The sequence below is a fragment of the Silurus aristotelis genome (assembly GCF_946808225.1).
Source record: "Silurus aristotelis genome assembly, chromosome: 23".
NCBI lineage: Eukaryota > Metazoa > Chordata > Actinopteri > Siluriformes > Siluridae > Silurus > Silurus aristotelis.
This window is the reverse complement of record NC_139596.1, coordinates 2,733,753-2,746,988: the sequence shown is the minus strand read 5'-3', so window position 1 is coordinate 2,746,988 and position 13,236 is coordinate 2,733,753. Positions and strand designations below refer to the sequence as shown.

Genomic DNA, 13,236 nt, shown 5'->3' with positions numbered 1-13,236 from the left:
AAAAGATGCTCACTCTCTATTCTTCTGGGAAGATGTTTCACTGGATTTTGGAGGGTGCCTGTAAAGATTATGGTGAGATTCAGCCACAAAATTTAGGTACTGATGCAATCAGCATTCACATTCATGCAGAAAAAAGCTGTTCAATAAGGTTTGAGCTCTAACGCTAAACACTTTTAAGATCTTGCACACATTTCCAACAAATGAAAAGCATATCTTCATGGAGGTGGCTTTGTGCCCAAGGGTATTGTCATGCTGGAACAGGTTTGGGTCTCATAGTTTATGTGAAGGGAGAATGTCATGCCAACCAAACAAACCGAATCCAAATGTTCCTCCAAAGTATTTGGCAATATTTATCCTGCATGGTCCCTGGGTTGGGACCCATTCATCCCAGTTGAACAATTCAAATATAACATGTATTCTATTATCAAAAGCTTGCAGAAGACTAGATGATATATTCCAGTGGTCCCCAACCCCTGGTCAATTGGTACCAGGCCGCACAGAAAGAATACATAAGTTACAATATTTCCGTTTTATTTATTATCTGAATCCGAACGGTTTTATTTTGGAAAATGACCTGATTCTCTCGGCCACATCTGTCTATGACTCACTCTTGATGTTTGTCATGATGCCTCGGTCACATGACTTACCTCCATCCGCTACCTTCTTAAAGGGGCTCCGGCTGCTAACACATAATACATTACTGCTAAATTCAAACCCCCAAGCAAGCAAAATGAACAAACAACAACACAGTGGATTTACAATTATTATTATATTTCGAAAATACCAGTTTTTATGCCGGTGGTCCGTGGAAATATTGTCCGCCAATAATCCGGTCCGTGGTGCAAAAAAGGTTGGGGACCGCTACTATATACCACAATTCCCGGATTTCTCTTTTAGGTTTAAAGGATGCGAGTACTTCGAGGCTCCAGTTTTAAACTAGGATTGCATATAGTATGAATTTTGTCAGCATGTCATAGTACAAATTTGTTATATAACAACAGCACATCCTACGGATTATTGATTTTGGCACATCGAAGCTTTTGTTACAACTCGATTCTAAAATGTTAAAAAGCACCACACCGGAGCACTCTTTGCTTTCCACCACGTATTATTAAGCTGATGTTTTTCAGAATTCCACATCTTAGCTTCTTTAAAACGCTATAACGTGGCAGGTATAGCGACCTCGCAGCGTATTGTTACACATTCCGGCTTCTCGCCCATACACACAGATGCACACGGCAGTTTTGAGCAGATGGGTTTGAATTCGAGTCCTTGAGGCCTGTTGATTTTGTGTGTATGAAAACACACACACAGGGGGCAGTAAAACTTATTTTTTTTTTTTTGTTGAAGGTCAGATATACAGACTCTGCAGCTCCTAAAATCCATACCACACACAAATACACATAAACACTTTCTCCGCCCCCTCAATCCAGAAGCCGAAATCAACAAATGTGCTGCGGTGACAGATTTCGCGTACTCGCCCGCACAGATGTTGCTCGCTCGATGCACTCGTAAACTGCTTTCATTTTCGCAAATCGTCCCGCTCGTGTTCTCATCCATATTAATCAGGTGCCAGAAGGAATCTGCCGCAATTAGACAAAGCTGCCATTCGCACTCTTAGGTAGAAAAGTTGCTTCGGAAACAAACCGGCACAGCGATTACCGGCTACCCAAACAGTCTCCGGGAAAAAAACAACAAAATAATGAGCGCTAATTTGTGTGAGTTTTGCAAAGTGGACTTTACAAACAATAACTGCTCGACTTGTGACACCAGGAAAAGATTCGAAATGATATGCAAATTGGGATTTTCATGCGTGTTAAACGTTACACACGGCACAAACTTGGACACCTACAATTGTATAGGATGTCTTTGGAGGCACTAGCATGAGATTTTCCCTAAACTTTTCCCTTGAATGCCCCATGAAGATATGCTTTACATGGGTTGGAGGTGTGTAGGAGATCTTGGTGGCCTGCATTAGAGCTCTGACCTCAACCCTATTGGGATGAATTGGAATGCTGACTGCTCCTGAGGCCTCCTCACCTCACCTACATAAGTACTTGACTTTACACCCTTGTGGTAAATCTCCAAAAGCACACTCCAAAATCTACTGAAACCTTCCTAGAAGAATGGAACTTATTCCTATAGCAAATTGACACTCAGTCTTGCCATTGGATATACAAAAAAGTTATATTCTTGAGTTCATTAGGGTGGTACGACAAACAAACAAAACAAAACATGTTATTCTCAGGTTATTCTGACCCATAATCCTAGATTGAAATGAAGCCAGGATACATATATTTAACCTCTTGTTTTTTCAGTTTTGTGCTGAGATTCACAGCGGGGCAGGAGGGATGAGAAAAAAATAGGGAAAAAAAAAAAAAAAACACCTTATGCCCCTGCATGCTGAGTGAAAATCACTGCCGTGTTTGTACTTCCGAGAAGAACAGCCACATTAAGGCATGCTGAGACGCTTTCTGATTGGCTGGCTGGGCCTTGACGGTTACCGTCTTCCAATTACAATATATTCGCCATATTTTACTTATAACAAATCTGTTTGATTACAATTTTTAGGTGTTAAATAAAGACATATAGTATTTGTCTGTTTATTGTTAATGTATGTTTCATGGCACGCCATTGCCCCTGTGCCACAAAGCCAGCTACATGAAGATATGCTTTCCATGGGTTGGAAGTGTGTAAAAGTGGCTTGGTCTTGAGCTCGAACCTCTACCCTTGGGAATATGGGATCATTTTAGTGACCCAGCAATATGAACAAATCTTAACTTAAATTCCGGTCTGTGTTGTTTGGTTTTTTTTTCACGTGACTTCCATAACTATTGTAACAATAATGTCAAGACACGGACCAAAAGAGAGGACCTTCGAGAGGACTTGTTTAAAAAGGACGAATCGTTCATGAACGACTCCTCAATAATTGGAATGCTGACTGAACCCTAGGCCTCCTTACCTCACCTAGATCAGTACCTACATCCCAACACCACTAATCTGCCAATTGATGGATCCTTGAGCAAGTTCCTTAACCCTCAATTGTTGAGCTGAGATAAGTCGCTCTAGATAAGGGTGTCTGTCAAATACCTTAAATGTACCTGATTTTACTAATACCCTTGTGGCTGAATGAGCATATATCTCCCCAAGCACACTCCAACATCTAGTGGAACATCTTCCCAGAAAATCATAGGTAGAGGAATAATAATCAGGTACCCAGAAATCTTTGTCCATATAGTGTATGTAAGTTGTGCTGTTGTGGACAAGTAAATAATGGCCTTCAGTTGCATTCTTGTCAAGTCTTCAGTCCAAGTGGATGGTCTTCTTGATCAGTCGAACAGGAAACAGTATATGTTCGATCTGCACTCCTTTATTTATTTATTATTTTTAATCCTGCTGGGTTGGAATGTTCCTGCTGCTCCTTATTTGTGCTCTGCCCTCTTTGGCTACCCTAACAAGGCTATTTCCTTTACAGGATCAATAATACATCTATCCAGTTATCCATATCTTGATTTGTGCTCCCCTTCCCCCCTTTTTAAAAGAACTAATAAATACAATATGTCCACACACACTGTATTTGAGTTCTGCTGGTTCTTTCTTTTAAGACGTATCCTAGCATTACAGGATGTCCTTTTGTGTCCAGTTAGGCTCAGCCTGGATAATTGGCCTGCGTGACACACAGTTGTGACACTGATGGCAGCTAATGGCATTTCAGACCAGGGCTTATAAAATACACAGTGGTGTGTGTTTTGATAGGGCTTAGCCTGCACTGTAGTTATCTAATGGGTTGCATTTGTACAGTGTGGCATGGCATCAGTTAAAGATTTGGATTGCTGATTGGAGAGCTCAGTCCTAGGATGAGAAAACTTGAATAAAGTCTAATTGGCAGTCATGTTGGTAGAAATGAATGGGCAGGAGTTTGCAAACACCTTAAGATTCATATGCACTTTGTAGTTCAACGTTGAGTCCAGGTTTCCTTTCCACATTTTATTCCACATTGAGTCCCCCATTTGCTGTTAGAATAACCTCCACTCTTCTGGAAAGATGTTCCACTGGATTTTGTGGACATTTGTGCTCATTTAGCCTAAAGTTAAGTCCGGTACTGATGTAGGTAATGTTTTAATTGCACTCAGCATTCCAATTTATCCCAATTTTGTTCAATAGAAGTTAAGGCCAGGGCTCCCAAACCCATGTAAACTATATATTCATAAAGGGGTAACTTTGGGGACAGGGGCATTCTTATGTCGGAAAAGGTCTGCTAGTTCAAGTGAAGGTAAAATTTCATTCTAGCACTTCCAAAAGGGTATTATACAATTGTTTGTGGTAACAGTTTGAGGAAACAAAGCACATATGGCTGGAAAAGTCAACTGTTCCAATACTTTTGTCTGTATAGTATATATCACAACTTGCAGCTTTTGCCTAACATTGTTTTTTATGGTTGTTTGTTGCCCTCAATGATCCAGGTTCTTGTTGTGCTTTGCATTTCCTCATTTTGCACCATGCTAATATGATATGGCGTTTTACACATATACTACATAGAGACCAGAGCTCTTTATGAATGCTATTGGAGTACGGAAAAAATTCACATGTCTACAGAGCACTCAAATCTTTAATTCATAAACCAGGACCGTTTCGCTAATTTAGTCATCAAATAGTAAATACCCACAAAGGCAATTTAAATCTTTTCCACAAGGTCCATTTGTTTTCATCCATATGCATGATATACAGCCTGTTTGCAATGGTGTCAACACCTACGGTTTAAACGCTCTGCTTTCCCTGCTTTCTGGTCGGGACCATATGCAGTGAAAATTTGCCTGGCAGAAAGACCTATTCGCTGAAAGGGGAAAGGATGTGGGACGTGGAAGATGCAATTTTTACTTCACGCCGACGTGAACTTTGACCCATGGATTCACAGGCCTGTGTGTTTAGAAAAAAAATGGGTGGGATCTTCGGGGGATCCACGGAAAGATGCACAATGGGGACTGTAGGACCCAACAGTTGCTGGGTTTTTCATTTTCACATGGGTGAGGCGAACAAAGGCTACGGTCATTAATGTAAGAATATTCAGAGATGTACATCGACTTTGCATAACTTTATGATTGTGTTGGTCCCCTTTTGCTTCCAAAACAGTCCTGACCCATTGAGCATTAACAGCATTCTTTAGCAGTTTTAGCTACAGTAGTTCATTTGTTAGATTGGATGACACGGTACATCCCATTCCATATTGAGTCCCCATTTGCTGTTGGAATAACTGTCAGTCTTCTGGGAAGATGTTCCAATAAATTCTTTGCTCATTCTGCCACAAGTAAATTCAGCTACTGATATAGGTGAAGTAAAGAGGCTTGTGGTGTACTCAGTGGTCCAATTCTTCCAAATGTTTTTCTATAGGGTTAAAGTCAGAGCCCTAGAGCAGGCCACTCAAGATCTTCCACACACTCTCAAACTATGGAAACCATATACTCATGAAGCTGGCTTTGTGTTTAAGAGCATTCTTTCCTGGAACCGATTTTGGTCTTGTAGTTCGAGTGAAGGGAAAAGTTTATTTTACCACATACAAAACAATCCTATACAACTGTATGGTAACAGTTTTGGAAAGAGCCACATATATCTTGAAAAGTCAGTTGCCACAATACATTTGTCCATACATTTTATTTTCATGGTTTAAAAGGTTTATATAATTTAATAAACTAAATGGTTAAAAAGAAGAAGAACTGTGGGCAGGACTGGTCCAAAGTTCCATCAGAAGCTGATTCACATTTTCACACACATTCCTTTACTGGAATTTTGCTGTATTCCTACTTCTTCATCTTTCGGCTGCTCCCATTAGGGGTCACCACAGCGGATCATGCGTCTTCATACTAATCTGTCCCCTACATCTGCCTCTATCAAACATACTACAAAACTACCTGCATGTCTTCCTTCACCACATCCATAAACCTAATCATTGGTCTTTCTCTTTTCCTCCTTCCTGGTGGCTCCATCCTCAGCATTCTCCTACCGATGTACCCCATGTCCTTCCTCTGCACTTGCCCAAACCATCTCAATCAGACCTCTCTCACTTTGTCCCCAAAACATCCTACATGCGCTGTCCCTCTAATAAACTTGTTTCTTTTCCTGTCCATCATCATCACTTCCAATGAAATCTTCAACATCTTCAGCTCTGCTACCTCCAGCTCCACCTCCTGTCTTTTACTCGGTGCCACTGTCTCTAAACCATACAACATCACAGGTCTCATTACAGTCCTATAAACTTTCCCTTTCACTCTTGCAGATACTCTTCTATCACAAATCACTCCTGCCACTTTTCTCCACTCACTTCACCCTGCCTGCACTCTTTTCTTCACTCGGTACCTGGGGTCAACAGTGCATAGTAAAAAAAGAGTGTGTTAGAGACTGTTTATTACTTTGCACTGTTGACCCCAGGTACCTAAACTCATCCACCTTCACCACCTCTTCTTCCTGCAACCGCACCACTCCACTGCCCTCCCTCTCATTGGGTTTTTGTCAGTGTAGGTTTCCTCCAGGTTCCTCCAAAGATATACCCATAGGTGGATTGACAATACTAGGTTACATATAAGTGCAATAAAAAAAAATGGTGTGTCAATGGATGCAGGCTGGCGTCCCATCGATGTTGAATTCTTGCGGTCAAATTCCTCGCCCCTCAATCCTCTCCAGATCTGCTGCCCCCTCTGCTCAGGATTAATAAATGTCCACTGATGAATGCTAAGATACTGTAATGGACCTTTCGCTGTCTACCAGCAAGAATAATTTATTAAGAAATATAGTTTGAGCTGCAGCTTTACAGGACTGCTTTGTATAATATTAGCTTCGGGCAACTTGAACTTTGGACCAGTCAGGACAGAAAGTGGAGCTGAAGACCATTTGTCATACACCCCAGTGGTCCCATTACTGGGCCAAAAGTTTCTTCTCATTCTAAACAAAAGTGAGAAAATAATGAGCTTGTCCTTTTCCGGTGTGATGTAACCAGAAGAGGAAATAAGTGTAAAATCCAGTGACCCAGGTGACTTGACGTTAACTGTGACAGATTTTTGTTTCACGGAATCACCAGAGCATGAGGTGTCGGGCACGGAGAAGGCGGCGTGACAAATAATGAGAGCTGTCATGCTAATGAATTAGCATATTGTGAAGATTTTTAGTTCAAGACTAGCGAGGCTAATATGCTAGTGGCGGCAGTGGAGGAGCAACACAGGCATGTTCATGAATCAGAGTGATGGCTGACATGTCGCTGCAGATGGGGGAGGTGGGAGGGGGCAGAGGAGCCCAGGATGGCACTTTCCTCCAGCAAACAGATGGGGGGTGATTTAGAGACAGTGCCTTGCACAAGATAGGTTAATTAGACCGATAAACAAAAATGTGTTCGGGTTGGCACGGCGACTCGGATAGTTTAACAACGCCATCCCATTGTCATCATACATCTTCTACCCCCCCCCCCCCCCCATTCCAACCAGTTTGAACGATTTGCTCTCCTTATGAAAGCTAAGAACGTGTACTGTTAGCATTCCGGGCAACATGCTGTTGATTTTTGTTGCTGCAAAATGAAAAAAAAAAACAACGGTGACAGCTTATTTAGCAACATGAAAGGGCACAGAAAGGGCATCAGACTGCAGCTGTGTGATGGTTAATGCTATAGCCTGGAGCACATTTAGCATAGGAGCAGCGAGTGACTGATTGCAGGGAGCAAAATGGAACGTGACCAGACAGTGAGCGCAGTTTGCCTATTTCTAATGATGCCGTCAACATTCAGTGTGTGTATATATAGAAACACACACATTTATGGACACCGGATTTTTTTTAGCCTTCTGTGGTTCTTCCGCCAACTGTTACCATAAATTCGGATGCAAACAATTGTATAGAATGTGTTTGGATGCATTTGGCAGCATGAGATTTTCCCATTACTTAAACTAAAAAACCTGAACCTCTTTCACCATGACTATACCCTTGTGCCCAAGCCAGCTCCATAAAGATATGCTTTACATGGTGTGGCGATCCTGACTGGACCACAATAGAACTTTGACCTCAACCCAATTGAAGACCTTTGGATGAATTGGAATGGCAACCCCAGGCCTCTTACATCAGTACTCCACTAACACCCTTGTGGTTGAATCACCATTAAACTTTTTTACAGCAAATGAGAACTCCATGTGGTATAGTTTAAAAAAGAATTCATACCAATCCTATTGTCAGGTGTATCTTGTGTTTTGACTATATACACAAACCAAAGATTTTCTGTTAGCCGTCTGAAGAAAACGTTTCTTTAGGCAGTTTTTAATTTTTTTCTTGCTCTAATTAATGCTTTTATGTCTTTATAAATATCTTTATGGCTTGGCCTGTGAGTAATCCTACCCCCTTTATACTTGAAAAATTTGCCCTTCAAGTTCAGAAATAATATGAGTCACTGCCTTTGTAGTTGCGACTCGGTCTGTTTCGAAAATTTTCCGTCTCCTTCATCTATGGCCTAGATTTCTTCTTTCGCTATATAAAATTGCTCCATAGGGCAGACTTTTGGGGGGAATTATACGCTCTGTGAGGCGACATTCCAACTCAATGATGTTGCCTCAGAAGCCTTGGCTTGTTGGTAGCAATTGAACGAAAACGCAGGGAATTTGTTTCTCCGGCTATGTCTTTTTAGTGTCTGAAATCTAGGGATAGTAGGATTCATAGATTTGCATCGGAGCATCGACATAAAACTGAACGTAATGCACGATTTTAAAAAAGTGTGCATCGGATACAAGTTGACATTTGTTTTGCCAAATGCATCGTTTTTTAACATATTTGCATAAATAAATAAAAACAAATTAATTTATATATAATTATTATTCGATGCTTTATATTTTTATCATTTAGAAAATGACCAATAATTTGTGACTCATAGATTGATTTTTTCCCAGTTACAGAGACTGAGGCGTGTCCTGAGAGTCAAGTAAAATACAGATTAACCTGGCAGAGGTAGAGCTGCATGTTCTTTGCACTACAAAAGCCTTTGTTTTGTCAGTTAAGTCAATTGATAATTTGCTGTCTGTCTGAAACAAAGAAATAAAAGTACCAAAACTCTCTACCATATTGTATTCAGAGCATCATATTTTTTTCCATTTTGGTATCTTTAATGGAGATACCAATGCTGACTTATTGCAAATCGCTGTGGCGAGTGCTGCCGGTCATCCTTCACGTCACGGAGTAATGTCTTAGTTAGATAGGCTGAGCGTGTTTGAGTAAGGGTTAAATACCTGAACCAGTAACGCAGCTGCAGAGTTCAAATTTTTCCCTCTTCATTATTTCAAAGAATTTTTGGAAATCAATTCACACAGTTTTTTCTACACTGGATTTTTTTTGTCCAGGAGAAGCCCGAGCCGTTAATGAGAGGCAGGGGAGTAATTTATTGCCTAAATTTCCAACTCTGCATTCTGTGTATTAATCACGTTATCGATTATGCGTATGCATGGCTCGGGCCCCGTAACGATCTCCCGAAGTTTACGTGTACATTTTCGGGTTTTTGAAGACTTTGTTCGCCAGATTCTTCTTGAACAAAGTAGGAGGTGGGAGGAAAAGAAAGAAACTTCTTTGAAGGTACGCAGCGGGATTGTTTTGGCTGAGAACGACAGTTTCCCAGAATCCTCCTCATCTCTTTTCAAGAACATGGTCAGCAGAGACAGCTGAGCCGACAGCAGATATGCTTTACTTTGCTTTGACCTTTAGGAGTTCACTATGGTCACTTTGACAAGTGTGTGTAAATGTCCCTGACTATTACTTTATTTCCACAATACCACAACAACCACAATTTTCCTTTATATATAAAATGTGTATGTGTGTGTGTGAAAAAGTATTAGGCACTTGCAGTAAAATAACATATGGGAGAACAAACCACAGATCTTCTGTGAATAGAGGCTGCCTCATCCATCCATCCATCCATCCATCCATCCATTTTAAGGTAATGTCTGATTGTTTAGAACCCAGGTATTAAAACTGAGACATTTTCATTATTATCTGTATGTAAAATAAAAAACAATTTAAAAAGTTGATTCTGTTCTGTCAATTCCTTCATTCAAATTGACATTTATCAGGGGGTCCCCAAACTTTAAATGAATTTATTATGCCTCTTAATGCTAAATTAGTTTATTATTTTTGTTTTACACCGTACAGACAGATACGCATTACTTTTCAAAAGATATATAGCCTATTAAAAGAGCATAACTACTATCATAAGGACCTTTAATCATATTCATTGCTATTAAAAAAAAGATTAATTTGTTTACTTAATGTGGAATGTACCATTTTGTTGGTTAGTGGGTAAATAAAAAAAATAATTAGGCTACATTAATAACTAAGGGAAAATATTAGTTTGAAAGCTAACTTTTAGTACCAAATACAGATATGATATGAGTAAAACATATATGTAAAATTCAATTTTTAAAATGTGTCTCGGGAGTCGTTTTTGGCTACATATACAGTACATTTTTCACAATGTCAAAACTCCAGATATTGGTTCATTGTTTATTATTGCTCTACTCCCTGCATCGAGACATTAATATGCAGTGGACGCGGCACTGCGAATGATCAAAAGAACGTTCGACCATTTGAAGTAGCTGCTCGCATTAATTGCAATTATCTTCTACACAAATGCTTCCAATATGAACTCCCAAGCCCTGTTATTGTGTAATCATGTCCTTTATGTCTACCAGACCGTTCTCATTAAATCATGTCGCGATACTACAAAATCCCTTTCGCGCTTATCAACGAGCCGTTACTTCGTCCCTTTTGTCCGCTGAAGTGGCCGCTTATATGATATTTGTAACAAATCAGAGCAGCTTCCTAATTTCTAGTTCTGCATTATGACTCAAGAAACCTGGCCCTTGGTTGAAATAAAAAAAAAACATGAGCACAGCTGTGTTTTTCCATCAAGCAGGACTTCCAGATTGTGATGTTTTCATTTAAAAACTGGATCCTGGATTCCGTGGTGTCCATCTGTTTCCGGTTGAGCTTTCCGAGCGAGTTATATGCACCTGCACACAGTCCTGCCTCCCAGCTTTATGTAGTATGTAGGATGTAGTATGAGTGTCACTTCTTCCAACGGAGGTTTTAACCTTAATACACTTCCCAAACTAGTTCTGAAGTCTTTTATCGCAGAATTGTGTAAGAATTACACAAATAAATATTTTCTAAGGAGGGCATGGACAAATCCAAATGCAGAGACCTCAGTACTTAATGGTAGTAGAACAAACTAATCCAAATCGCAAGGCAGATTTAATGTGTAAAAAGGTGATTTACAAAGAGGAAACGCTAGGCTGGGCTTGAGAACATCAAGAACATGAAACAAAACACGTATCAAAAAGGCATTCGCAATACAAGCAGGCTTCAGATCGTATACAAAGAAAAAAAGTTATTGTATACTTTGCAAATTTGGAATTCAACTAGTGTATTGACTATATGGACATCTGTGAATTAGATTAGTACATGCTTTCTGAACATCCCATTCTAAATTTAGTCCCCATTTGCTGTAATAATAACATCCATGCTTCTGGGAAGATGTTCCTCTATAATTTTAGAATGGCAATGCCCTTGAGCACAATGCCAGGTCCATGATGAAATGCTGGACATGGGTTGAAAGACTGGCCTTGAGTGGTTATAGCGCTGAACTCAACCCTTAGTACATGACTATGCTAATCCTCGATGTGGCCTTGCATAAACTCTTGCATCCAGTTTATTAATTTCATTAAACATGTGTTCGGTTTTTCATAGTGAAAAATTGTTGCAGTTTTATTTAAGAACAAGGGCTGTTTTTTTTGGAACCTCCTTTATAGATGACAGATAAAGCAAAAGGATTCTATTATTGTACTCGAAGCAGTCACAGTGATTTGTTTTGTCTCTTCCAATATGACTTTGTCTGTCACCATGGAGTTTGCTTTATTGGATGAAGTGTTTTCCCATTTTGCAATTATTTTTGACAGAGTTTCCAAAGTCCTCCTGTTAGCTTGATGTTTGCTTCTCTTTGCACAGACTGGATGGACCTTTCTATGTATTAACCCGGAGGTCCCTTTGTGGTGTGAGGTGTTTCCTTTACCCAAACTTGCAATGTAGTTCTTTAATATGCGTTTAGTAGATACCTTTAAAAAAATATAGTTAAAAATATAGGAGTGGAGGCTCCAGCGGTTAAGGCGCTGGGTTGCCGATCGGAAGGTCTGGGGTTCAAGCCCCGGTATTGCCAAGCTGCCACTCTTGGGCCCTTGAGCAAGACCCTTAACCCTCTATGCTTGGGGGGTCCCTTACGAGGGAAATATCAAGGTCCGTGACGTGGGGCCGCCTTCCCGTGGGCTCACCACCTGCAGGAGGGACCGTAAGGGACGGTGCTGTGGGGATTGGGCAGCAGTCGAAGGCGGGGGCCTGCTTAGACTGCTGCCCCCGCGACCCGAATTATGGATAAGCGGGAGAAAATGAATGAATGAATGAATAAATAGTTTATCCTATCTCATTTGCCTTCCTCTTCTCCCGGTGAGGCTTGCAGTGCTAACCGGCTGACAATATCAGCCCAGACTTTACCATCCCCAGCCAGAGATTCCACCTCCTCCTGCCATCTCCCCAGATGTCCAAAAGCCAGCTGTCAGATACAGCCACTCTGGTGGTTCCTGCATATGCTCTGAGTTTTCCATCCATTGGGATATCCATTATACACGCTATACCAAGAAACAAGAGATTCTTGTAAGTTGTACAAAGTTTGGATTTTATCAGAACTGCAGTACAAGGCATGTCAATGACATTGCATGTTCATACAGTTCTCCATCCAATGTAATATACAGCTAAACCTGCAGCCAACCAGGAGGTATCCGTGTGAGGTACACTTAACCGAGTCCCCTCAATTCCAATAATCAGTGGCTCTTCTTCACGGTAGTACAATGCCATCACGTTTCACACCCTTAGAAAGCAAGTTCAGCCTTCCTTGTCAATGGTTGTAGTTTGTCCTTACATTGTTCTTTCCCTGGGTTTTATGGATTCTTTTCTCCTGAACCCCAATATAGCCTTTTTAAACTTTTTTGCCAAGAGCTTTGAGACAGAACCATTAAGAAATGCTCCAAAGCACCAGAAAGTTCCTAAAGAAAGGGCATGTCCACAAGGTTCACCGAAGACCTCATTCAATCAGCCAAGTATATCTACACTTGTCCTCTGTACAAATGCTTGTGCATGGCCTTGGCTCCCACTTCTCCGGAATCCAGAAAAGTTTAGCTA

At 40.7% G+C, this 13,236-nt stretch overlaps 1 protein-coding gene across 1 annotated transcript in view; it reads right to left on the bottom strand.

Annotated features, from left to right (window-relative positions):
• Positions 1-13,236, bottom strand: part of pxmp2 (peroxisomal membrane protein 2) — a 109,038-nt gene that overhangs the window by 95,435 nt on the left and 367 nt on the right. The gene's annotated exons all lie outside the window — the stretch shown is intronic.